This window comes from Typopeltis vanoorti, chromosome 9 (assembly GCF_054136105.1).
Source record: "Typopeltis vanoorti isolate ZY-2024b chromosome 9, IOZ_Tvanoo_1.0, whole genome shotgun sequence".
Classification (NCBI taxonomy): Eukaryota; Metazoa; Arthropoda; class Arachnida; order Uropygi; family Thelyphonidae; genus Typopeltis; species Typopeltis vanoorti.
Genome location: NC_143557.1, coordinates 11,965,056 through 11,991,569, shown reverse-complemented (window position 1 = coordinate 11,991,569; position 26,514 = coordinate 11,965,056). Strand labels below are relative to the sequence as shown.

At 38.6% G+C, this 26,514-nt stretch overlaps 1 protein-coding gene across 3 annotated transcripts in view; it reads left to right on the top strand.

Moving 5' to 3' along the window:
- The window catches only part of LOC150102886 (MICAL-like protein 2), a 183,899-nt gene that overhangs the window by 18,013 nt on the left and 139,372 nt on the right, over window positions 1-26,514 (top strand). The window contains exon 2 of one of the 3 annotated variants that reach the window (XM_090397857.1): window positions 13,294-13,419. The exons of the other annotated variants lie outside the window; for them this stretch is intronic. The gene's annotated coding sequence lies outside the window, so the exon portion shown is untranslated. The remainder of the gene's footprint in view (window positions 1-13,293; window positions 13,420-26,514) is intronic. 3 annotated transcript variants of the gene reach the window in all.

Here is a 26,514-nt window from a genome sequence, read left to right as displayed (position 1 = left end):
ACAGAATCATGCCTGAATTTCCTAACAGAGGCTGAACTTGCATCTTCAATGTTACTTATCATTTTGCCAATTATTACACATGCTTTGCTGCTTTTTTCCCCCCTCTCAAACAAGCATTTATGCATATGTTTTGCTCTATCATATGCAATTATCAATGACCATTCTGTTTGATTTCCTTTCTTTCAATATTAATTTTCTCCAATTTCTTTCCCAAAAGTAAAGCATCTTCCTTGGAAATTTTAATATTTGCAACTCAAACTGGTTTCCAACTGCACAGATCAAGCAGTAGCAATGCTATGATATTTGCAGCAACCAATAATCTTATGCAAATTGTTCGAGCTATAATATCAACTTATCCTAACCACTGTCAACACATTAGAGCTCTTCCTTGATCTGTCTAGGCATTTCAAAATATAACGCACAATATTGCTTTATTCTCTTATGCAGCAAACAAGACTTCCACAGCCTCCGGTAACTTTTTCTGGCATTATATGCCAAGTAATGCAATCTTTGTCACTTCTATGCTCATTTCTTTGGTTGGATTTTTCATCTTTCAAGCCAATTATTTGTGCTAAGCACTTCTGAAGTTATTTCAGCCTTGGTTCTCTAAGAAGTGTTTTAAGACTAGACAAGAGAATTATTATTATTATTATCAACACCTGACCTCCATGGAGTCAGAGACTCATCATGGGAGGTACTCACTATTGCATACAATGCTCATCCAACCGCGTCTTAAACTGATTCAATGTGTCCACATCCACAACACACTCAGGCAATGCATTCCACTCACCTACCATCCTCCATGCAAAGAACCTGCTTCTCACTCCTTTGCTCACACCCTCCTTATACAGTTTCCAGCAATGACCTCTTGTTCTACTTCCCTCTCCAATTCTATGAAAAATCTCTTCCATGTCTACCTGATAACCCCTGACTAGTTTGTCTCAATCATATCCCCCCCCCCGTTCTTCCTATTCATGAGGCTCTGCAACTTACATTCCCTGTATCTGTCCTCATACTGCACATTCCAAAGACCACTTACTACCTTTGTGAATCTTCTCTGTACCCTTTCCAACATATCCACGTCACCATAAAATCCCGGTGACCAAATCTGTGCACAATAATCCATATGAGGCTGATCAAAGCCTTATACAATGGAATCGTAACCTCTTTATTTCTGCATGTCAGGGTTCTCTGCATCATTACCATTATTTAATGTGATGTCTTCACAACTTGTGCAATGTGGCCCCTGTATTTCAGGTCTTTGTCCACCATCACACCTATATCTCTCATCTCTGCTTCTGTTAAAGTTTCCCCCAAGTGTATACTGGACATCCCATCATTGCTTACCAAATCTCAAAACCTTACACTTGGCAACATTGAATTGACAGTTCCATTTACCTGCCCATTCATGCTATCTATTCAAGTCCATTTGTAAGGCATTAGCCTAACTGTGCATTGCTCATCCCAGTTTTGCATCATCTGTAAACAGCTGGTTTATCACTAGTTAATACCAACACAATATCATTAACATACAAATTGAACAACAATGGCCCCAAAACTGTCCCCTGTGGCACACCACTTTGGACCTTTCTCTTTTGAGATACTGCACCCCCATATACAACTTTCTGATGCCTATTTGACATCCAGTCACTGATCCAACACAGAAGTCTGTTATCCAATCCCTTCTCTTTCAATTTAATTAAGAACTTGTCATGTGGCAGTCTATCAAAAGCCTTTTCAAAATCCAAGTACACCACTGTATATGCATCTCCTCTGTCCAAAGTATTTGTCATCTTGTTATAGTACATAAGTAAGTTAGTGAAACATGATCTCCCCTTAACAAACCCATGCTGATAACCACAAGAGAATACTGCTGTTATCAATCCATTTCTGTATCCTACTTCTCACCAATCTCTCCAGGACCTTCACCACAATTCCAGATATACAGACCAGTCTATAATTTTGAAGCTACAGCCTTATCATCACCTTTATGCAGTGGAACAATTTTACCCTCCTTCCACTTCCTTGGAACCTGTGCTGTTGCAAAACTCATGTTAAACAGGCATGACAATGCTACTGCCAGTTCCCTGGAACATTCTCTTAAGATGCGTGGTGATATTTCATCAAATCCTATTGCCTTCTTAACATCAAGGTTATTAATTTCCTCAAATACCTCCTGCTCACTCACAATTAAGCTATCCTTTCCTATGTGCAGGGAAACAGCGAGGCTCAGGGTGGACAGGGGTACACAGGTGAGAAAGGTGGATGCTCTGAGAGGAGGTGTGAGCATGTGTAGACATGAAAGAAATGGGATGACCTGGTATCACGAGGAAATAGTTGGAATTGAAAAGAGTTTTAAAATGAATAAGCAGAAAGGGAAATGGCTCCAGTCGAGCATGGAGAGATCACATTGAGTGAGTGGTATCAGTGGAACTAGCTGTAGATCCAGAAATGAGCTGTTGTGTTTGTTTACAAATGCTAGAAGTATAAGAAACAAGGCAGATGAAATGGTTGCGTTAATTGCATCTGTTCACCCAAAGATTGTCGGAATAAGTGAGACATGGTTGGAAGGGTATGATGTGTTTCGTGAGGATAGAAGGGGTAAAAAAGGGAGGGGGAGTGCTATTGATGATAGAGAAAGAGTTATGTCCATACAAGGTAGAGATGCAAGGGGGAAATGGGGCCAGTGGTTTTGAGGCAGTATGGTGTGAGATAGAGGTGAATAGAATCAAATACTTGGTAGGATGTTGTTATAGACCAGGTAATGTGGATGGTGGTGATAATGAAATGAATAATCAAATTCGTCAAGCATATAAGAAAATGGTGATCATTATGGGCAATTTTAATTATGACAGTATAGACTGGAATGATGAGATAGCAACTAGAAGTAAAGAAAATAAGTTTCTTGAGTTTTTGAAGGATAACTACCTCAGACAGTATGTAACAGAGGGCACACGAGGATTGAGGGTCTTGGATTTGGTCATCTCATCAGAGGATGTAATTATAAATGAGGTGTCAAATCATCCACCAATTGGTGAGAGTGACTATGAGGTGATTACCTGGACGGTTGCCAACAGTGTGAGGACCTCTGTGAGAAAAGGTATATGTGAAACTACAAAGGGGGTGATTATGAAAAGCTCAGGAGGCGGCTTGTGGGTGTAGCATGGAATGAGGAGTTAGCTGAAAAGACATCAATGCAGCTTGGGGGATTTTCAAAAATTATCTAGTAGATGCAATGTCTAAGTGTATTCCAAGGGTGAGAAGGTTAAATAAGGTAGATGTGAAATTGATGAATAAAGAGATTAAGCATGCGATACAGAGAAAGAGGGCATTGTGGAGGCAGCATAAGAGAAGTGGAAATAACCAATTTCATGAGGTCTACAAAGACCAAGCTAGGAAGGTGGCTTGGTTGGTGAGGGCAGCTAAAGAGTGGTATGAACACCAGTTAGCTAATGAAGCCAAAAAGAATCCTAAGGAGTTATTTTGATATGCCAGCAAAAGAAAAAATGATTATGGAAGGATGACATTGATAGGAGAAAATGATATAAAGACAGCTGTTGCAGAATGTGTGCGATACTTAATGAGCAATTCATAAAGGTCTTTCAATCTTGTGAATGTGATTTCATGGAGAGATTGAGAGCAGTAGATGATGGGGAGGAGAGACTTGACTGTCAGTGAGCAAGAGGTGTATGGGGAGGTGAGTAAACTAGATGTTAATAATGCTGTGGGACTTGATAATATATCACCATGTATTCTGAAGGAATGTGCCAGGGAGTTGACACTTGTCTTAACATATTTTTTTAATACAAGTCTTGCACTCGGTGAAGTCCCTAAGTAGTGGAAGGAGGGCAAGATTGTGCCACTTCATAAAGGAGTAGATAGAACTCAAGCATATATCTATAGGCCTATCTGTGTCAGGTGTTGTGGTTAAGTTGTTAGAGAAGCTTGTGAGAACTAGGATCCAGAGTTGGGTTGACAACAATGGTATTATCTTTGATGGACAGCATGGATTTGCTAAAGGTGGTCATGTTTTAGTTTTTTAGTAATCGGTTTTAGTAATTGGTTTTAGTAATCTACTTATTTATTACAATAAAGTGACTGATTCCTTGGACAGAGGAGAAGGATACACAGTAATATACTTAGATTTTGCAAAGGCTTTTGATAGAGAACCTCATGATAAATTGATAGTCAAACTAGAGCAGATGGGTTGGATATTAGATTAGTACATTGGATTAGAGACTGGCTATCTGAGAGGTATCAACAAGTTGTGTGTGGGGGAGCGATATCCAGGAAAAGGAAAGTCACTAGTGGAGTGCCTCAGGGGTCTGTTTTGGGGCCATTACTGTTTAACTTGTATATTAATGATATAGGTGAAGATTTGGATGGAGATATTCAGTTGTTTGCAGATAATGCAAAGTTGGAACGAACCATGAAGAGTAGTGAGGATGTTGTAGCCTTACACGAAGAGTTGAATAAATTGATTGATTGAGCACGGAAATGGAGATGCGAGTTCAATGTTGCAAAATGTAAGGTTTTAAAATTTGGAAAACAAAGATGGGATGCAGAATTTATACTTGGTGAGGATATATTGTTGAAGGTGGAAGAAATAAGAGATCTGGGAGTGATAGTGGATAAGGATCCGAAATTTAGGGGACACATAGCCGAAATTGTGAAGACAACACAAAGGCTTCTGGGAATGATGTGGAGGACACTAACGTGTAAAAGTAGGGAGATTCTTGTTCCGTTGTATAAGGCTTTGATTAGGCCACACACGGACTATTGTGCCCAGATTTGGTCACCTGGTTTTAGTTTTACGAAGGATGAAGAGATGTTGAAAAGGGTCCAAAGGCGATTGACTAAGGCAGTTTCTGACCTATGGAATGTCGAGCATGAGGAAAGATTGAGAAGATGTAATTTGCAGAGTCTGATGGACAGGAGGAAAAGGGGGAGATATGATAGAGACCTACAAGTTGGTAAGGGGTTGCTGAAGAAGTTCTACAGAAAATAGTCGGAGATCAGGGGAGAACCAGAGGTCATCCCTGGAAACTGTATAAAGAGGGTGTGAGTAGAGGAGTGAGGGGAAGGTTTTTTCGTGCAGAGTTGTAAATGATTGGAATGCCTTGCCTGAGAGTGTGGTGTTTGCAAGGAATTTGAATGTGTTCAAGGCACGGTATGATGAGCTGTGTGTGTGATAAAAGAACCTCCCAGATGAGTCTTTGACTCCATGAGGTCTTGGGGTAATAATAATAATGTCCTCTACACTCAAGTTCCTCATGATTCCACCCTGATCAGGATGAAACATACTTATAAATTGATCACTGAATACCTGAACAATGTCTTCTGCAGCAGTTACCATTTTACCACTTTCATTCCTGAACTTCATCTTTCCATGATCATTCTTCCTTCTACTTGCCACATATCGAAAAAATTCTCTAGGGTTTTTCTTAGCTTGATTTGCCAATTTCCCTTCATACTCTACTTTTGTTTTCCTTACTGAGTCACTCTCCTGGCTTGTTCTTTATATTCTTCCTATGACTGATTACCATTATTCAACTTGTACTTCCTCCAAAGTAATTACTTTTTCCAGATTTCGTGCTTAAGTTCCACATTCATCCATTTTACACCAACCTTATTCAGTTTTGGCCTTTGGGATACATTCATACATTGATGCTATTATGAATTTTTTTGTAAGTTCTCATGCAGCATTTAATTCCTTACCGCTCAACTGCTCGTTCCATGTTATGGCTCAAAATTGTCTCATAAGCTTGACATAGTCACCAGCTTTATAATTCCACATATATCCTTTCCTTGCAAAAGCCTGCATATGACTAGCCACAACACAGGTGATTACTTCATGATCACTTTCACCAACTGGAGGAAAATGTGAAACCCCTCTAACAATTACATCCTCTGATGAAATGATGAGATCTAGAACTCTTGATCCCCGCATGCCTTTCTTTACATGCTGCCTGAGATAATTATCTCTCAAGAACTCGAGAAATTCACTTTCTTTATTCCCAAATGCTATCTCTTCATTCCAATCTATACCGCCATAATTAAAATCACCCATAATAATTACCCTTCCTTTGTTCACTAATTCAAGTTATTTATATATTTCTTCATCACCACCTTCCACATTCCCAGGCCTATAGCAACATCCAACTAAATTAGAATATTCTAAGACTAGAGGAGATTAGGAATAGCAGTTTGCTTTTAGTGAAAGAAAGTCAAAAGTAGTTTGAAGCAAATTATTAACATATGCAAAACTGATTTTGGAAGGGCTTCAGCCCTTTCAAAAGTAGGAAACTTGGTTTATGTCCAAAATGCAGTCATGCATTTTTGGTCCTACATTCTTACACAGTTTCCATGGATGACTCCTAGTTCTCTGAATATTTGTCATAAATTAAAAAATTTGAATTCTCAATTTTTCGAATGGTGGAAACAACTGTAAAAAGCTGTTTTCGCCATTCAAATAAGAGTCCAATTAATGGAGATAATATAAAAACTGTAGAGTGACAAAACAGGGGTAGAAAATCAGGCAGTAGGCAATCACTAGTATAAATATCTGCACTTGAGATAAAAGGGGATATCGGAAAACTGAAATAAGGAGAACAGCTGGAGATGATATTATTATACAATATTTCAAAAGAGTCTGAAGACTCATTATGGGATTATTATTATTATTCAGGCCTCCATGGAGTCAAAAGACTCATTGTACAAGGTCCTTCCTAAGAAACACAAAGTCTATCAAGACTCATCGTGGGGAGGTTCCCTCCCCTAAGAAAGTCTATCATACCACTCCCTGAACTCATTGACCATTCTCGCTCTCACCACTCCACCAGGCAATGCATTCCATGGTTCAACCACCCTCCATGCAAAGAAACCACTCCTCACCCTCTTGCTCACAGTTTCCTTTCGTAACTTCCAGGGATGGTCTCTTGTCATCACTCCTTCATGCTGTTCAACCAAGCTTGAAGAACTCCCCAGTGTCAACCCTGTAACCACCTCTCAACAGTTTAAAAGTCTCAATCATATCACCTCTCCTTCTTCTATCCACCAATCTCTGCAGTCCTTATTCCCTCAGCCGATCCTTATAACCATCATTGTACAGTCCTGAAACCATCTTTGTTATCTGCCTTTGTACCCTTTCCACAGTTAATTTATCCCCTTCAAATCCTGGGTACCAAATCTGAGAACAGTAGTCCAAGTGTGGTCTGATCAGGGTCTTATACAACGGAATGATAACTGTTTTATCTCTGCAGATCAGTGTCCTTCTCATTATTGCAACAATCCTCTGTGTTACCTTTGCAACATGTCCCCTAAATTTCAGGTTTCTATCAATCATCAACCACAGATCTCTTGTCTCCTCTACTTTCTCCAGTATAACTCCCATAGAGTATGCAGTCTCCCATCGATGTTTCCCAAACCTCAAGACCTTACATTTTGCTGCATTAAACTGACACCCCCATTCATTTTCCCATCTATCTAGCTTATTCAAATCCTCTTGTAGGGCTGTCGCATCTGCACTATTTCTAATAATCCTTGCCAGCTTCGCATCATCTGCAAACAATTGAATATCCCCTTGCAATCCACTGGCAATGTCACTGATATAAAGGTTAAACAATATAGGTCCCAGTACTGAGCCCTGTGGGACCCCACTTGTAACCCTTTGCTTCCTTGAAACTGCTCCACCATACACAATTCTCTGATACCTATCGGACAGCCGATCCTGAATCCAGTTGTCCAATCTGACATCCAGACCCATGTGCTGCAACTTAAATATCAGCTTATCATGTGGCACCATGTCAAATGCCTTCACTAAGTCTAAGAAAATGGCAGTATATGCCTTTTCCTCATCTAATGCTCTTGTAACTTTATCATAAAAGGTTAGCATATTGCTAAAACAAAAGTGCCCCTTCACAAATCCATGTCGACTCTCACAGATAACATTACCCTGATCTGCCCAATGCTGTATACGATCCTTCACTACTTTCTCCAAGATCTTACTAACTGTTGATGACACACAAATTGGTCTATAATTAGACACTTCCAGTCTGCTACTGCAGACTGGAAGTATCTAATTATGCAATGGCACTATCTTTCCTTCCTTCCATTCCATGGGCCCCTTTCCAGTAGCCAGACTTTCATTAAAAAGCCAGGTCAAAGGCACTGTCAGTTCCCTAGCACATTCTCTCAAAACTCGTGGTGAAATACCATCCAGTTCCACAGCTTTACTGACATCCAGAGTACTAAGTATTTGAAACACACTCTCCTCCAGTACCTCTAAACCTTGAACCTGCCCTATCCCTCTAGCATTAAAACTGACTCCTCCAGGATGAAATAATCCAATAAAGTGTTCATTGAACAATTCTACTATGACCTCTGCATCAGTCACTCTATTCCCATTTTTATCCCACAATATCATTCTTCCATAGTCATTTCTCCTCCTATTGGCCACATATCTAAAAAATTCCCTAGAATTTTCTTTGGATCTTAGGGCTAATCTCCTCTCATGTTCCAGTTTCATCTTCCTTACCATACTAGTCACTCTTCCAACTACTTTATAAAAACAAAACTTATCATACTTCTCTTTAAGCTCATTTACTCAGGGCAATCACAACTAATTCTGGCAATCTGTTCCCCTCATTCACCGCTCACTCTCCCTGCAAAGAATCTAGTTCACACACCTTTACTAACCGCATTCTGGAGAGGTATATCATCCAAGCAAAGTTACTGCCGTGACCTGTGTTACAGAGACTCATGTGGAAACAGTGGTGAATGAATTGGAGGTTCTTAGGATATTTCAGAATCTGAATGCAGGCATCTATTGGATTGGATATTGGCTCGCATTTTACGAGAATGAGCAGGGGAAACCTATGATGCCTTTGATTCGGCTCTTTAATTTAAGTTTCAGCTCTGGTAGAGTTCCAAGGGAATGAAACTCTTGGTGTGACTAGCTAGTCTTCTCTTATAACCCATCCTTTTTTCCTTTACCATGCACATCACTGTCCTATCCTGCACCTTATACTTCTCATGCATATGATTGCCACTGATTGTCTTGTACCTCCTCTATAACATTTTATTTTCCAACACAGCTTGCTCTTGATTGCACTGTTCATCCATTTCAGTCCTACTGTATTACTTGCTTAACTCTTGGTATGCAGTTATACATTGTTTGTCAGATACTGCCTTATAAATTTCCATGCACTGTCAACATCTTTTACTGTACACTCATCCACCAACATATCAATGCTAGTTGACTACAGAGCTTCCCATAATCACTCTCCATATAATTCCACATATATCCTTTTTTGGCAGCAACTATTTCACCACTTCCCAAACAAGTACCTCATGATCACTCTCACCAAATGGTGGCAGTGTTAATAACTCATTAACAACCACATTTTGTGAAGTTATCAAACAAATCCAATACTTTAAAACCTCCAATTGCTTCATTCACATGTTACTTAAGATCGCTCAGAAATTCAACAACTTCCTCTCCTTGTTCCTATACACTACCTCCTCCTTCCATTCTATAATTAGTCTCCCATCAGGATCACTTCTTTTTATGTGTCCAACCAATTTGCCTAAACATTTCACAATCAGTATTCTCTACATTCCCTAGCCTCTAACAGCATCCTATTATATATACTAGTGTTTTAATTTTAACTTCACCACATAGATTCAAAATCTGCACATGTACTGTTATCTTTCAAACTTTGTGGACACGATTCCTCTGCAATCATTAACAGTACTCTCCCTCTTCTTTTACCTTCCTATCCTTCTGGAAAATTTGTATATCTTTCCATTTCTATTATTATTATTATTATTCAGGCCTCCATGGAGTCAAGAGACTCATCGTATCAAGTCTTCTTTAGATTTATTTTCAGTGCCATTCAGTTGCCCATCTGTCCAGTTTATTCAAATCCTCTTGAAAAGCTGCCACATCTGTTCTATTACTAATAACCCTTCCCAGCTTCAAATCATCTGCAAACAACTGAATATCCCCTTGCAATCCATTGACAATGTCATTTATATAAAGGTTAAACAGTACAGAACCCAGTACTGAGCCCTGTGGAACCCCACTTGTAACCTTCTGCTTCCTTGATGTTGCCCACCATACACAACTCTTTTATACCTATCAGACAGCCAATCCTGAATCCATTTGACTAACTATACCTATCTGCTGTAACTTAAATATCAGCTTATCATGTGGCACCCTGTCAAATGCGTTTGCAAAATCCAAAAAAATGGCAGTATCTAAGCTTTTATAATCACCAGCCTTATAATTCCACATATGTTATCTTTTCTTTGCTACTCCTTCATATCTATTCATCCTCCATGTCAAAACCACATGGTCACTCTCCAGCTGGGGGTGGGGAGAGATGTCATCTCAGTTATTATCAGTTCTTCTGACGCCATGATCAAATCCCAAACTCTTGAACTTTGTTCCCTCTATTACATGTTGCCTATGACATTTGTCCCTCAAGAATTCTAGAAATTCCATTCCCTTATTACTACATGCATTCTCCTCTTCCCAGCTTATACTGCTGTAGTTAAAATCTCCCGTAACAATCATTCTTCTTGCACTTGCCAAGCTCGACTGCCTAAACATCTCCTCTTCCCCACCCTTTGTACTCCTTGGCGTGTAGCAACACCCCACTAAATATCCTGTCTTGCCCACTTCTACCTCAGACCATATGCTTTCCAAACCAGTGCTATGACCAACACAATGCAACAAAGTCAACTTTTATTTCAGATACTTGTTACACTTCTGTACAAACATAACAATTGTTTTTGAGGCAATTCTCCCAACACTGACATTTTCTACTCAGCTCTAGCTACTATACCTCCCCCTCCCTTCTCTCTTCAGTCTGACTATTCCTGTTTCCCTGATCCTAACTTTGATTGCCATCAATACTTGTCCCATCATCACTTTTATGCCTTTTATCACCTTGTCCTGCCGTAGTCACATCTTTAACCTCATGTCAATCTTCCTCCCACTATACAGTCCATTTTGCTGTGCTATTCTACAGGGTGACCATAAACTAAATTTCCCTCTTTGGAGGTATCTGTAGCTAAAACTAATACACGGAATGAGACCACATTTTATATTGAAACTTTCGAAGGCATGGGGAGATGAATTCTGCAAAAAAAAGATTTAGTACCAAAAGTCGCCAATAGAGGAAATTTTGAAGCTGGCGGAGCCGAAAGCAATCGAATATTTTCAGTAAACACAGGTAAAAAGGATTATGCAAATTTGCTGTGTGTATGTGACAGCAGCACTACCAATTCCACTTAAAAAGGGATTGGGAACGTTCAGGCAGTTATTCAAATGACTTACGAATTGTGCTCTACATGCATCCTGCCTTGCCTCAGCGTGCTTTAAGTTGTTTTACCTTAAACAGTGCAATGCTGTAGTGGTCCTTCGGGAATTTAGAAGGCTTCATAACCTGCGTATAGGTCCTATGTTAGCTGTAGCACTGAGAGCTATGATTAAGAACTTTGAAGAAACTGGATCACTAGGAGTTAGACCTGGCAGAGGACGGAAAGCAGTGCAAGAAGAGACAGTAACAGACGTTGCTACTGCGGTATTCAACAACACAGGGACCAGTACTGGTCCAAGCACTCGTGCCATAGCTCATCAACTTGATATGGCTTATGTTACAGTCTTGAAAATCTTATGGAAAATGCTTCACTTCTGTCCATATAAGTTCAGTCGTGTACAAGCACTAACTACTGCAGATTATGATAAGTGTATGACTTTCACACTGTTTCTTGCCCGAATGGAGGTCGACAATGACTGACCTTGGAGAATATTGTTGGGTGATGAGGCTCATTTTTATCTGAATGGGTCAGTGAACACTCACAACTGCAGAATTTGGGCATCTGAACATCCCCAAGCGATCCAGCAAGTAGCACTGCATTCTCCAAAAGTAACCTGTGGTGTGGCTTCACAGCCGATTTCATAATGGAACCATACTTTTTTGAGCATATTACTCCTACAGGTCCTGTAAACTGCTCCATTACTGGAGAGATTTATTGACGAATGCTGGAAAATTTTGTCATTCCTGCATTGCAGCAAAGACAATGTTTGGACTCCATAATTTTTATGCAGGATGGAGCACGGCCACACATTGAACATTCAGTACAGCGCCTTTTACGCCAGCATTTCAGTAATGAGAGGGTTATCAGTCAGTTCTTTCCAACGGCATGGCCGCCTCGATCCCCAGGCATCACTCCATGTGACGTTTGGCTGTGGGGGTATTTGAAATCCGTTGTGTATGTTGGTGGCGTTCCCAACTTTTATGTCTTGAAAGAGAACATAAAACTGGCTGTTATGAACATCCAATCCAACTCCTTATGCTCAGCTGTAGAGCATGTCACACACCGGATGCAATTTGTTGTACACAAGAAAGGTCAGCACATTCAAAATCATGTATGTGGTCCAGGGGACCCTGATTCTGATGAATAAAACATTATTTCCTGTGAGTTCAATTTCTGTGTCTCTCACAAGTTGTTGTTTTAGTTTAATTATTATTATTCTTATCAGTGTAACGTTCCACAACAACTTCAAGTCTCAATCAGAATTCCTTTTTTTTTTTTTTTTCCACCAATGAAGTCATTCATGCTGACAACTAACACTAATTCTGGTGCCTCCTCTTCCCTTCTCTACAAAGCATCAGCTATTTGTTTCAATGTTCCACCAGGAAAGCATGTTTTGTGTACTTTATTAGTCATCACACTTCTAATGATTGAGCCCTTATATGATAATATACAATTATCCTTTGACTCTTTCTCTCAATACTAACTTCTTCCTTTTTCATTCACATTAGCCTGTCTTCTTTAGATGTTTAATATTATTTTCCAGACACTTCATTTCACTTTTCATTTTCATTGACTCTTGCCTAAGCTCTTCCACTCCATTCCCTTTGTTATCAAGAGTAACTTTTTGATATCTCACCCAGTTTAAATATTGATGTGTATTCCACATTTCTCTTGAATATTTTTACAACTATTCTGTCATTGCTTGTATCATTTAAGTCTTTCAAAGTAATGCTCCTGATATTCAGAATGCTTAGTTTCATGTCTTGTCATGTCATGATTTTCATCTCTTATTCCTTTTTCTATACTCTTTCCTCTATTTCTAAGCTTTTCAATAGCCTCTATAACATTTTCTTACCTTTCTGATATTTATGTTTTATATTCTTACCAAAGTATTCCCATGACTTGCTTAGCTATTTTTACACATATCTTTGTTAACTGTTACATTTTTTCTCTGCATTCTCTTAGGGCATATACCTCTAACTTCTGGATGCATCATGTAGTTCTCATTTTTGTCTACTTGAAGACAACACCACCACATACTCACTAGCTGAATCTAGTGTTTTCTTTAGAGGTTGCTATCAAGATTCCAAGGTTTGGTTTTTGTTTTTAAACTATAATTTTTTTCTTAAATAACTTGAAAATTATAATATGAATATAATAACTTGAGTTTACAGTTCACCTGTAAAAGCACATTACTAGGTCTATATCAATATCCAACAAAGTATTTCATTCCATTCACCTCTATTTAAAACCATACTGCCTCAAAACCATTACCACTATTTTCCCCTTATATAACTTTTTTTTATAACTTTTGGATATAGATATAACTTTTTTTCTGTCACCAATAGCACTCCACCTCCATTTTTGCCTTTTCTATAATCATAATATACATCATACCTGTCCATCTCTATTCCTGTCAGGATGTAATCCTCATCCAACCATGTCCCACTTATTCCAAAACTTTTTGGATGAACAAACTCAGTCAATGCTACCATTTCATTTTCCTTGTTTCTGATACTTCTAGCATTCATACACAGACATAACAGATCAATCCTGGATGTATAACAAGCTTCACTGATACTACTTATTAGATGTGACTTCTTCATACTTTTCTTGAGTCATTTCCTTTTCTCTTTACTCATCCCAGAACCTTCTTCAAATCTGTATGTTTTCCCTGCATCAAATCATCCCTTTCCCTTTTTGTCTACACACATTCACATCCTCTTGGAGCATCAACCTTTCTCATGCTGTTTCCCTGTCCACCCTAAATCTCTCCATTTTCATATATATCTTGCACACTTGTTTTCTCAGTCTCTACATTCATAAGCACCACTTCAAATCTCTCCTTCCTTACTCTCCTGCTCTTTCACATTGCTTCTTACTTGCTCAAATTCATTCTCTGGACTCATTACTCTTTCTCTTCCAGCAGCAGTCTCTCCAAATGACTCACACCCAAAACCATTCAAATGCAGTTCATCACTCTTACACAGTTCAATTCTTCTTTCAAACTCATTCCACACATTAACAAACTGCACTCCTTTCTCTTTTCTGGTAACATATTCATAATTCTTGCTCTCTGCTTCATCTCATCACTGTCATACCTGGGCAACATACTGACTACCTTTTCTATCACACTCTTATCTTTTATCCTTCTCAACAACTTCCTGATATCCAATCTTACATTCTCCTTGTTTCCAGTCAAGAAATTTGTCCCTACTACCATTACCAATTCCTTAACTCACTTAGTCCTCATATCCAATGCCTCAATCACTCTATTCATTTTACCTCTGGAAAACATCCTTGTGCATCTTCTCATTCACCACACCTCTAATAATAGAATCGCTATACAATACTGCTTATTCTTTCATTACCATTTTCACACAGACATCATCATCTTCACTCTTCAGTGCATATCTACAGTTCTCTTTGTTTCACTCTGCATTCTGCCTCATTCAGCTTCTCTACATAAATATTTGCAACATCTTTCCATGCATACACATTACGTTTACAGCACTGTACCATTTTTGAGATATCCATGCCATCCACTTTGTCTTTTGCACAGACCTACATAATGATTAATTGCCTTTCACCACCATGTTGTATCAGTTGCTAACAAAAACAATGAATTTATGATAATATCGCCTGAGAATTTATCCAAAGACTGCATTCCATACTCAAATGTCTCACAGTAATAATTAATCAATAATTTATTATTATTATTATTATGTGACACCTCCAGGGACTCCAAAGACTCATTGAGGGAGAGTGTGCCAACATCATCGAATGATTGAACCCCTTCCAACTACTAACCGTGCTCAGCTGTACTTGCTTAACTTTTTGCGAGCCATTAGTAGCAGAGGCTCTACAATTGACCAAATGTTGGCCCACATTTAAATATAAAATTTACTTATCTTGCTGCAGCATCATCACACAACGATCAATGTTTAACCTACGACACCCAGTGTGATTGATATATATGTGTGTGTGTGTGTGTATTTATATGTGTGTGTATATATTTATATGATGGACCTATAGCAAATAAATGCCATGTATGGACAGGGGTTAGAAGTGGAGTAATCCTGTTGATATAATTACTGGAGATGGAGATTGTGGTTCTTCATGGGGGGGGGGGAGGCCATTCCACAGAATTGAGGTGGATGGAATGAAAGATGACTGGGTGTAGCAGGGTCAGTAAGTATGCAATTTCACAATAATGAGATGTTGAGTAGCTGTTGCCCAAGTTCCTGTAGATCTGGCAGAAATGGGAGGGGAGACATAATGGATGCTAGTTCTGCTATTCAATGGCCATGGAAATATCTGTAGAAGAGACACATTGCAGAAACTGATTTATGGGAAATTGGCTGAAGAGTCTATAAGAGGTGTCATTAATCAACAGAACTACCCTTTTCTGAACAGTGACATGAATTTTTTGGAAGGTCTTAGGTGCATCATGCCAAACATGAGAGCAATATTCTTTGGGTGGCCAGATTTTGGCTTTATACAGAGTAAGTAACTGTTCAGTAGAAAGGTACTGTCTTGAGTAGAAAAGGATGCCAAGTTTTTTGGAAGCTGATGATGATGATGCTATAGAAGTGATACGATTATGATAGGAAAGGAGTAAGATTCAGTCTCTGGGAACAGATATTTGGTCTTGCCTCTTTAGCTCAGTATTATTAAAACTAAGTAGAGAAGATTGGAGTTTTTTGAGGAAACAAGCACAACTGTCTTTTGGAAGCATTAAATTTGTGATTATGTTGTTTTCACCCTGATCAAGGATATTGTGGAGATCATTGTTGAGGGCACTTATTACAGATGATCTTGAAGCTTGAGATGTTTGAGCATGACAAGCCTTGTCATATGGGTAGGATGAGTGGAGAGTGCTATCATCAGCAAAACTGTAAATAGGGTTTGCAGTCAACGAGAGCAGGTGTATGTAAATCGGGAAAAGGGTGGGTGAAATATCAGAGTAGTGAGGGGCACCACCAGCATTAGCGGGAAAAGTTGAAGAGAACACCAATCTATTTCAAATTGGATTTATCTGAGAGAAACCTGCCAATCCAGGCACACAAGGATGGAGGCAGTCCATATGATGGTAGTTTGTTGAGAAGCCCTCAATGCTAGACCCTCTTGAAAGCCTTAGAGATCGCAAGTCAAATGGCACAGATTTCTTCAAACCTTTCCATATCTAGATTGGCGAAATCCATACTGATGGTCACTAATTACATGGCAGTTCTCCAAGTGTTGAAAGTGTTTACTATTGATAACTTTCTCCATTACTTTGGACAAAATTGAGGTTAGAGCAATAGGTTGATAACTTGATGGTAAACGTTTATCACCTTTTTTGATAACTGGCTGTATATGGACTGTCTTCCATGCTGTAGGATGGAGCTGAGCTGAGCATAGCTGTCAGCTGAGCACAATTTAGTGTTTAGAAGATAAAGAACAGGTGTTAGTTCAGGACCACATCTCGTGAGCATAATGGGTGAGATTCCATCAGGCCCAGCATACTTTTGTGGTATCCAAGTTATTCTAGATTCTCTGTTGTCTTTCTGGTGGAAGATCACAAGAAGCATGAAATGCAGTGTTCTAGACAAAGGAGGTAACTTGTTATGGTCATCTATGGAGAAGTTTGAAGAGAAGAATGAAGTCAAGACATCACCTTATCTTTAGGTGGTGATATAATGCTACCATTAAGGGAAGAGGAGGAAACACAGATGGACAGAAGTTGTTCATTACAGCTTTCGTGAGGGACCAGAATGCGCAACTTCTAGTGGCACATGCAGCGAGTTTTCTACATTTATCCTTGTTGAATTTAGACTTTGCTCTTTTAATGATGGTTTTACAAGTGTTGTGGGCAACTGTGTAGAATGTGAATGAAGCTGTTTTGGTTTCGAGCCACTTTTGAAAGGCTGTTTGTTTTTCTTGCACAGCTCTAGTACACTTCCTGGAGAACCATGGTTTAGAAATAGGTTGGGAAATTTGAACAGAGCGAGGAATGAAAGTTTCATTCGATCATAGATTATTTCTGTAACAAGGTCACAAGAGGTGTCTGGGTCTGAAGAATGAAAACAGTAGTTTGACCATGCAAAGGAGGAGTAAAAGTTACATAAGTCCTCCCACTTGATGTTGCTTTAATGCCAAGCATGCAAAGTTGTGAATGGCTGAAGGAAGGACTTTCTACTCGAGACAAAACTTGGATGAGATTGTGGTCTGAATTACCAAGAGAAGCAGTCTCTTGAACAGAGTATTTGGAAGGGGGAACTTGTTAAGAAGAGACCCAGAATATTGGGTGAATGAAGGAGATTGTTGGGAATTCTGGTAGGGAGATGAATGATCTGTTTTGAGTCATTGTTTACAGCAAAAAAAAATCTCTATCTCTGCCTCTCTTCCAGCTTGGTCAGTGAAATTTGAAAAAGGGAGCCAATTAGAATTGTGGATATTGAAATCACCAAGAAGGATGACTTTGCTGATTGTAAATTTGGACTGAATGAAATCAGTCTTTAAGATAAGTAGTTAAAGAGTTCAGAATGATTTTCAGAATTTGGAGGATGTAGAGGCATCAAATGAAGGAAACAAAATATGAAAATAATGCCATAGCACGTGGCGGTGAATTTGAGCCGTGCAGAAGAAAGTGATTTTTAATTGGTGAATAGTTCGTTTTTTTCCCCCCGTTTTTCTATGTTTTTCAGTGCTAAATTGTTTCTCTGAATATGAGTGTACTTCAGTGGTTGTTTTTTGGAAGTTAGTTGCTGTCGCGATATAATATATTTTGGTTACCATCGGAATCGGATGCATAACGGTGGAAGACAAAACGAAGCTAAGTTTTCATTACTGTATTTAGTTATATTTCATTTCATTTAATTATATTTAGTGCACTTAAACGTTTTTTTTGCTTGTAATTGTTCGTACTTTTTTTCTTATTTATTTAACGGAATTTATTAATTGAATAATTATTAAAGATTACGCTACTCGGCAGTAAGGAATGATGGCAGATTCAGCTGCAGTCGCAAGTGGCATATCGCCAAGTCCTCTGCCATTTAAGAACTCTATTATAAGTAATATCATAAGGGACTTTGTGGCATGTATGCCTCTCGGGAATTGGATATGTGGCTTGTGAAAGAGAGTGGAGAGCATATGTGTGCAAAATGCAGGCAGTTGGAGGAAATAAGTGCATTACAAATATCGATATCCGACCTTGTTGCTCTAGGAACGGGGAATGAATGTAGGAAGACAAGTAGTGTGATAGGAGAGAATGAAAAAATATATATGTGAATGAGAAAATAATAGTTGATAGTGTGGAAGGTGTGAGTGACTGTGAAAGTTTAGGAGATGGTTTTGTTTGGGAGAGTGAATTTAGATTAAGAGTGACTGACCTGCAGAGGAAGATAGATGAGCTGAAAGAGGAGGTGGAATGTCTTGTGAATGAGAGCAGAAGTATGAAAGATAAGATTAGGAGAATGGAAGAGATAAATGCAAGGCAAATCAGAGTAGGGGAGAGAGAGAATTTAGGGAGTATGAGTGAGAGGTATGGGGGTGCTAGAAGAGGAGAGAATGGAAACAGTAGAAGAGAGGGAATGAGAGAGAGGTATGCGAATGCTAGCAGACGAGAGGATGGAAACAGTAGGAGAGACGGAATGAGAGAGAGAGAGAGATGGAAGTGCTAGAAGAGGAGAGAATGGAAATGGTAGGAGAGATAGGGTTAGGGAATGAGAGAGAGGTAAGGGAATGCTAGAAGATGAGGGGATGGAAACAGTAGGAGAGACAGAATGAGAGAGGGATATGGAAGTGCTAGAAGTGGAGAAAATGGAAACAGTAGGAGAGAGGGAATGAGAGAGATGTATGGGAGTGCTAGAAGAGGAGAGAATGGAAACAGTAGGAGAGAGAGGTATGGGAATGGTAGAAGAGAGAATAGCAGTAGAGGAGAGGGAATGAGAGAGACCTATGGGAATGAAAGAAGAGGAGAGAGGGAATGGTAAGAGGTATAATATATGGCGACTCAATGATCCGTGGTGTTCAAGATAGGATGCGTGAGGAGTGTTTGCCAGGAGGAACAATAGAAAGGGCGGCTATGGCAATTAAGAGAAGTGAAAGGGTGGATGAGATGATTGCGATGGTAGGAACGAATGACTTGAGTGGTAATGTAAGTCGGGAAGCGAGAGAGATGTAATTTTTGCTTGAGTCTGTATGGAAGAAGACAGAGAGAGGAAAAATAGTGTGCGTGTTGCCTAGGTATGATAATGATGAGCTGAGCAGAAGAGCGGTGATATTGAATGGCATAATAGCAAGAATGTGTGACAAGAGAGGACTGGTATATGTGGATGCTTGGAGTGCGTTTGAGGAAAGAGAGGAATTGTATGCGAGAGACCGTTTACATTTGAATGAGGAAGGATGTAGGCATCTGGAGAGATTGCTGTTCTGAATGAGTCAGTGTGTCCCAGGGAGGATGATAGCAGGGGTGGCCTCTTGTGGGAATGGATACTTGGGAGAAGGGAGACGATGTCAGGTAACACTGAGCCCAGTGGAGTCTAGAAGGGATAATGCTGGGTATAGAAACAGTGGCATTTATATGCTTTATACTAATGCCAGGAGTATCCGGAATAAGGGAGAGGAATTGGTGGCGCAGATAGCATCAGCCTGGCCAAAAATTATTGCAATCACTGAGACATGGTTGACAGAAGGGGATATAACAACAGGAATAGAAGTCACTGGGTATAGCATTTTTCAGCAGGATAGGAGGGGAAAACGTGGTGGTGGGGTACTGATTATGATAAGTGATGACCTATGTCCTCTAAGAGTGGAGGCTTTGGAAGGAAGTGAGACAAATGATTTTGAGAGCATATGGTGTGAGGTAGAGGTAGGCAAAACAGGATATTTAGTGGGGTGTTTGCTACAGACCCAGGAGCACAGAGGATGGGGACCAGGAGATGTTTAGAGAGCTAAGTTTGGCAAGTGCAAGAAGAATGATTGTTATGGGAGATTTTAACCACAGTAGTATAAATTGGAGAGAGGAAGATGCATGTAGCAATAGGGGAATGGAATTTCTAGAATTCTTGAGGGACAAATGTCTTAGGCAACATGTAACAGAGGGAACAAGAGGTTCAAAAGTTTTGGATTTGGTTATAGCATCAGAAGAGTTGATAATAACTGAGTTGACATCTCTCCCACCAGTTGGAGAGAGTGACCATATGGTTTTGACTTGGAAAATTAATAGACATGCAGGAGTATCAAAGAGATGGGAACTTATGTGGAATTATAATGCAGGTGATTATAATAGTCTTAGATGTCAACTTCGGGAAGTTTCATGGAGGGAGGAATTGGAAGGCCGGGATATCATTATCATTAGTGCGTGGGAAATAGTTAAAGAATATTTGTTAACGGCAATGGTAAGTTGTATACCACGAGTGAAGAAGAGGACACAATTTGGAGTAAAGTGGATGACAAACAATATTAAACAGGAAATACATGCGAAAATGTGGCTATGGAAGAGATATAAGGAGACAGGCGAAGAGAAGATGCATGAAGAATATAAGACACAGCCCAGGAGAGTGACTAGTATGGTAAGGAAAGCGAAACTGGAATATGAGAGGAGATTGGCCCTAAGATCCAAATAAAATCCTAGGGAATTTTTTAGCTATGTGGCCAGTAGGAGGGTACTGTCTAGGTCAGGGGGTCTTCAACTTTTCAGACAGTGTGGGCGCATTAAAAATTTCAATGAAGCCCACTAGCCACTAAGCTATACTGCAGTATGTAGAATTATAAGATGCTTTCCAGATTCACAAAGAACACTGTTCATTTGATACTTTACATAAAATACTATTAAAATAAAGTCAGCTTTAAGAGCGTAGATAGGAGTCGGGTTCATGATAAGTAAATAGAATCAATACTTGAAAAAAGATAATTTAATGAAGAAAACATTCATTTTTACAATGTCAGTGGGCAACTTAGCAATGTTTTTGCTTGACCAGCTTGTCGATGTTGGCATCGATGTTGGAAGTCGCTATGAGCAGAGTATTCTCAAGATGGTCGTAATCTGAGTTCTTGTCTTGGACTTCACATGCTTCGTTCTTTAGAAGAACTGTTCACATAAGTATGTGCTTCCTAACAAAGCGCACATCTTCAAAGCCTGCTGGCGAAGATTTGGGAATGCATCTTCAGAAATGTAGTCTTTGTAAAATGTAAGCAAGGGCACATTGAATAATTTTTCTCTCAAAGAAGAGTTATTTTGGAGTTCAAGCAGCTCCATTTGTACTGAGCCTGGCATTTTGGCAGCATTAACACTGAATGGCATTGAAAATAAATTTAAAGAAGACTTGATGCGATGAGTCTCTTGACTCCATGGAGGCCTGAATAATAATAATAGAAATGGAAAGATATACAAATTTTCCAGAAGGATAGGAAGGTGAAAGAAGAGGGAGAGTACTGTTAATGATTCCAGAGGAATTGTGTCCACAATGTTTGAAAGATAACAGTACATGTGCAGATTTTGAATCTATGTGGTGAAGTTGAAATTAAAACACTAGTATATATAATAGGATGCTGTTAGAGGCCAGGGAATGTAGAGAATACTGATTATGAAATGTTCAGGCAAATTGGTTGGGCACATAAAAAGAAGTGATCCTGATGGGAAACTAATTATAGAATCGAAGGAGGAGGTAGTGTATGGGAACAAGGAGTAGGAGTTGTTGAATTTCTGAGGGATCTTAAGTAACATGTGAATGAAGCAATTGGAGGTTTTAATGTATTGCATTTGTTTGATAACTTCACGAAATGTGGTTGTTAATGAGTTATTAACACTGCCACCATTTAGTAAGACTGATCTTGAGGTTCTTGTTTGGGAAGTGGTGAAATAGTTACTGCCAAAAAAGGATATATGTGAATTATATGGCGAGTGATTATGGGAAGCTCTGTAATCAACTAGCATTGATATGTTGGTGGATGAGTGTACAGTAAAAGATGTTGACAGTGCATGGAAATTAATAAGGCAGTATCTGATAAACAATGTATAACTGCATACCAAGAGTTAAGCAAGTAAATAGAGTAGGAGTGAAATGGATGAATAGTGAAATTAAGAGCAAGCTGTGTTGGAAAATAAAATGTTATGGAAGAGGTACAGAGACAGTCAGTGGCAATCATATGCATGAGAAGTATAAGGTGCAGGCTAATCTGTCCTAGCCTGCACCTTATACTTCTTTTTTCCTTAACCATGCACAGTGATGTGCATGGTTAAGGAAAAAAGGATGAGTTATAAGAGGAGACTGGCTAGTCAGGCCAAGAGTTTCACTCCCTTGGAATCTAGAGCTAAAACTTAAATTAAAGAGCCGAATCAAAGGCATCATCGGTTTCCCTGCTCATTCTCGTAAAATGCGAGCCAATATCCCATCCAATCACACAGATGCTTGCATTCAGATTTTGAAATATCCTAAGAACCTCTCCAATTCATTCACCTCTGTTTCCACATGAGTCTCTGTCACAGCAATAACCTTGCTTGGATGATATACCCTCCAGAATGCGGTTAGTAAAGGTGTGTGGACTAGATTCTTTGCAGGGAGAGTGAGTGGTGAATGAGGGGAACAGATTGCAAGAATTAGTTGTGATAGCCCTGAGTAAATGAGTTTAAAGAGAGGTATGATAGGTTTTTATTTTATAAAGTAGTGGGATAATCCTACAATGAGTCTCCAGACTCTTTTGAAATATTGTATAATAATATCATCTCCAGCTGTTCTCCCTATTTCAGTTTTCTGATATCCCCTTTCATCTGAAATGTAAGAATGTAGGACCAAAAAAGCATGACTGCATTTTGGGTGATTTTAATTATGGCGGTATAGATTGGAATGAAGAGATAGCATTTGGGAATAAAGAAAGTGAATTTCTCGAGTTCTTGAGAGATAATTATCTCAGGCAGCATGTAAAGAAAGGCATGCGGGGATCAAGAGTTCTAGATCTCATCATTTCATCAGAGGATGTAATTGTTAGAGGGGTTTCACATTTTCCTCCAGTTGGTGAAAGTGATCATGAAGTAATCACCTGTGTTGTGGCTAGTCATATGCAGGCTTTTGCAAGGAAAGGATATATGTGGAATTATAAGGCTGGTGACTATGTCAAGCTTATGAGACAATTTTGAGCCATAACATGGAACGAGCAGTTGGCGGTAAGGAATTAAATGCTGCATGAGAACTTACAAAAAAATTCATAATAGCATCAATGTATGAATGTATTCCAAAGGCCAAAAGGCTGAATAAGGTTGGTGTAAAATGGATGAATGTGGAGCTTAAGCACGAAATCTGGAAAAAGAAAGTACTTTGGAGGAAGTACAAGATGAATAATGGTAATCAGTCACATGAAGAATATAAAAAACAAGCCAGGAGAATGACTCAGTTAGTAAGGAAATCAAAAGTAGAGTTTGAGCAGAAATTGGCAAATCAGGCTAAGAAAAACCCTAGAGAGTTTTTTAGATATGTTGCAAGTTTTTTTATTTTATTTTATTTTTTTAAACAAACAAAAAACTTTCTGCTTCCAAACTTGCTTACTTGATTGGTTACTCCTCCACCTCAATTATAAAAAGAACTCAGTATATTTCATATCTGTAATAACATTCACATCCTTAAAAATTCAAACTTTGTGGTTAGTTTTGATGTTAGTTCTCTTTTTACTAATACACCACTAACACGGACATGTTATTTAATAAAGTATCATATTACTTCACACCCAACAAAAGGGAAAACATTTATAAACAAATTAATAGAACTGCCATGGGTTCCCTATCCTCATTTGGCTCATCTCAGGATGAAACATTTAGAGAACAAAGCATTGAGCACAATTGCACTCTAACTTTTAGTCTAGCTGTACTGTGTAGATCAGTATTTCCCCAACATTTTTTGGATCATGCCCCACCTCAATGCGTCAAAGATTTTGATGTCCCCCCCTCACCGACAATGGGGAGTGTTTTGAGTTTATCAGTAAATGAGGTGAGGAATGCAACATCATTTTCTAATTGCCCCCCCCCCCCCAAATTGGGAAACACTGGTGTAGATGTTTGCTATCAGACATTAGATCCTTTTTAATTCATCTAAACAGCCAACACTCTGAAATACTTGACATTAGAAAAAGGTTGAAATAGCTGTCTGTTCTTTCTTGACATACTAGTAACACATCTCTCAAGTGGTTTACTGTCTCTTTCTATTTATAAAAAGCCAATACACATTGGAAGATATTTGTATAAATAATCACACTATTTCACCCTACAAATGGGGTTGGTAAACAACTCATTTATCACTTATGATAAATGAGTTGTCCTCAGAGTAGGCAATTTGGAAAGAAATAGTACAAATGGTTTTGAACCATTAGTACCATTTCTATATGAGGTGGACAGGTCAAGATATTCAGTGGGATGTTGTAATAGGCCAGGGAAAATTGAGAGCAATGAACTGGAAATGTTTGGACTGATAAGTCTGGTAAATGAAAAGTGATTATTATCGGAGATTTTAATTACCATAAATTAGACAGAGGATACAAAATAATAAGGGAATAGAATTTCTGGAATTCTTGAAGAACCAATTTCTTATAGAAAATATGTAGAAGAGAGAATGTAGATCAAGAGCTTCTGATTTGTTCCTAGCATCTGACTGCTTATATTCAGATGTCATCCTTCCCCTAGTTAGGAGAGTTACCAAGTAGCCTTGACCTGGAGGAATGCAGAAGTATCAAGGAGAACAGAATTGATTAAATTAATTATAAGGCAAGTGACTATGTAGTAATCTTGGAATCAGCCAGGATCAGTTCCACAAATGAAAAAAATTGAAACAGATATCGGCAGTGTAAGAGAGTTAATTGAGAAATATTTATCAGTGGCAATGCCAGATTTCACACCTCAGCTGAAGATGTGGAGTGGGTGATTAATGAAAAGGAACTGCAGATGAAAAATACATTATGGAAAGAGTATATTAAGAAAGAGGAGGCATTTGCACGTGGAATAGAAGACTTAAACTAGGAAATTAACTACTATGTTAAGGAATACAAAATTGGAATGTAAGAAGAGACTACCTCAGCAATCCAGTAATAAATAATCCTAAGGAATTCTTTCAGTATGTGGCCAGTATGAGGAGAAATCATTGTGGACCAATGTTCCTGTTAGATGTAAATAGGAGTCAAGTGACCTATTCAGATGAGTTGACCTATTTAATTATCACTTCATTGGGGTATTTCATTCAAAAATTCAGGTCTTATTTTTGGATAGATGGGTAGGCATGAAGTTTTAGATGTGCATGAGAAGAATATATTTCAAATCATAAGTTTTCTGGAAGTCAGTGAAGCACTGGGACTTCTCTACATTATCGATGTTATTGTTGATAGTGATATCTTCACACTGGTTTAGAATGCAAGTGTACAGAGAATTTAAAATCGGAAGTGATCATTATTCATTTTAAAGTAGAATAAAAATAAACATCACATTGAAAATGTATGTAAGAAAGTTTTTAAAATAATTAAAGTTGAGAAGCTTATTCAGGTAAACTGCAGACTCAGCTATACAAACATCAATGAAGAAAAAATGAAACAGTTCAAAAACAAAACCAAACGTTGGAGTCAAACAAACTCTGATGAGAAACTCTGAAGAAAACATTGATTGTTTCAGCTAGGGAGGCATGCGGCAACTGTCTGCAAGAAGAGAAAAATAAAAACATGTTTGACACAAGAAGTTCAAGAAGCAGTCCTGGAATAGAAGAAAGCATACCAAAAGTTCCTAGCAAATAAATCATCAGATGCCCTAGAAGAATACAGAGACAAATCTAAGAGACCTAAGCTATATTTAGCTAAACATAAGTAATGGAATGACTTTGGTAAGAATATGGAAAAATGAGTAAAATGTTCTGGAGGCTATTGAAAAGCTTAGAAGCAGAGGAAAGAGCCTTGTAAAAGGAATCAAGGCTGATAAGGTGACATGAAAACTGAAGATAAGGATATCCTAGATATCTGAAGTAATTACTTGAAAGGCTGTTAAACAAAACAGGCAGTGACAGAACAATAGGAGAAAATTTTTAAGAGGAACGCAAGCTCAAGTACATAACCAGGGGCAGCTCATCCATAGGCACTGCAGAACTGCAGCACCCCCAATTTTTCTCGATATATAAATATATTTATTAATTTATTGTATTTATATTTACTTGTAATATTTAATTTTATCATCAACAA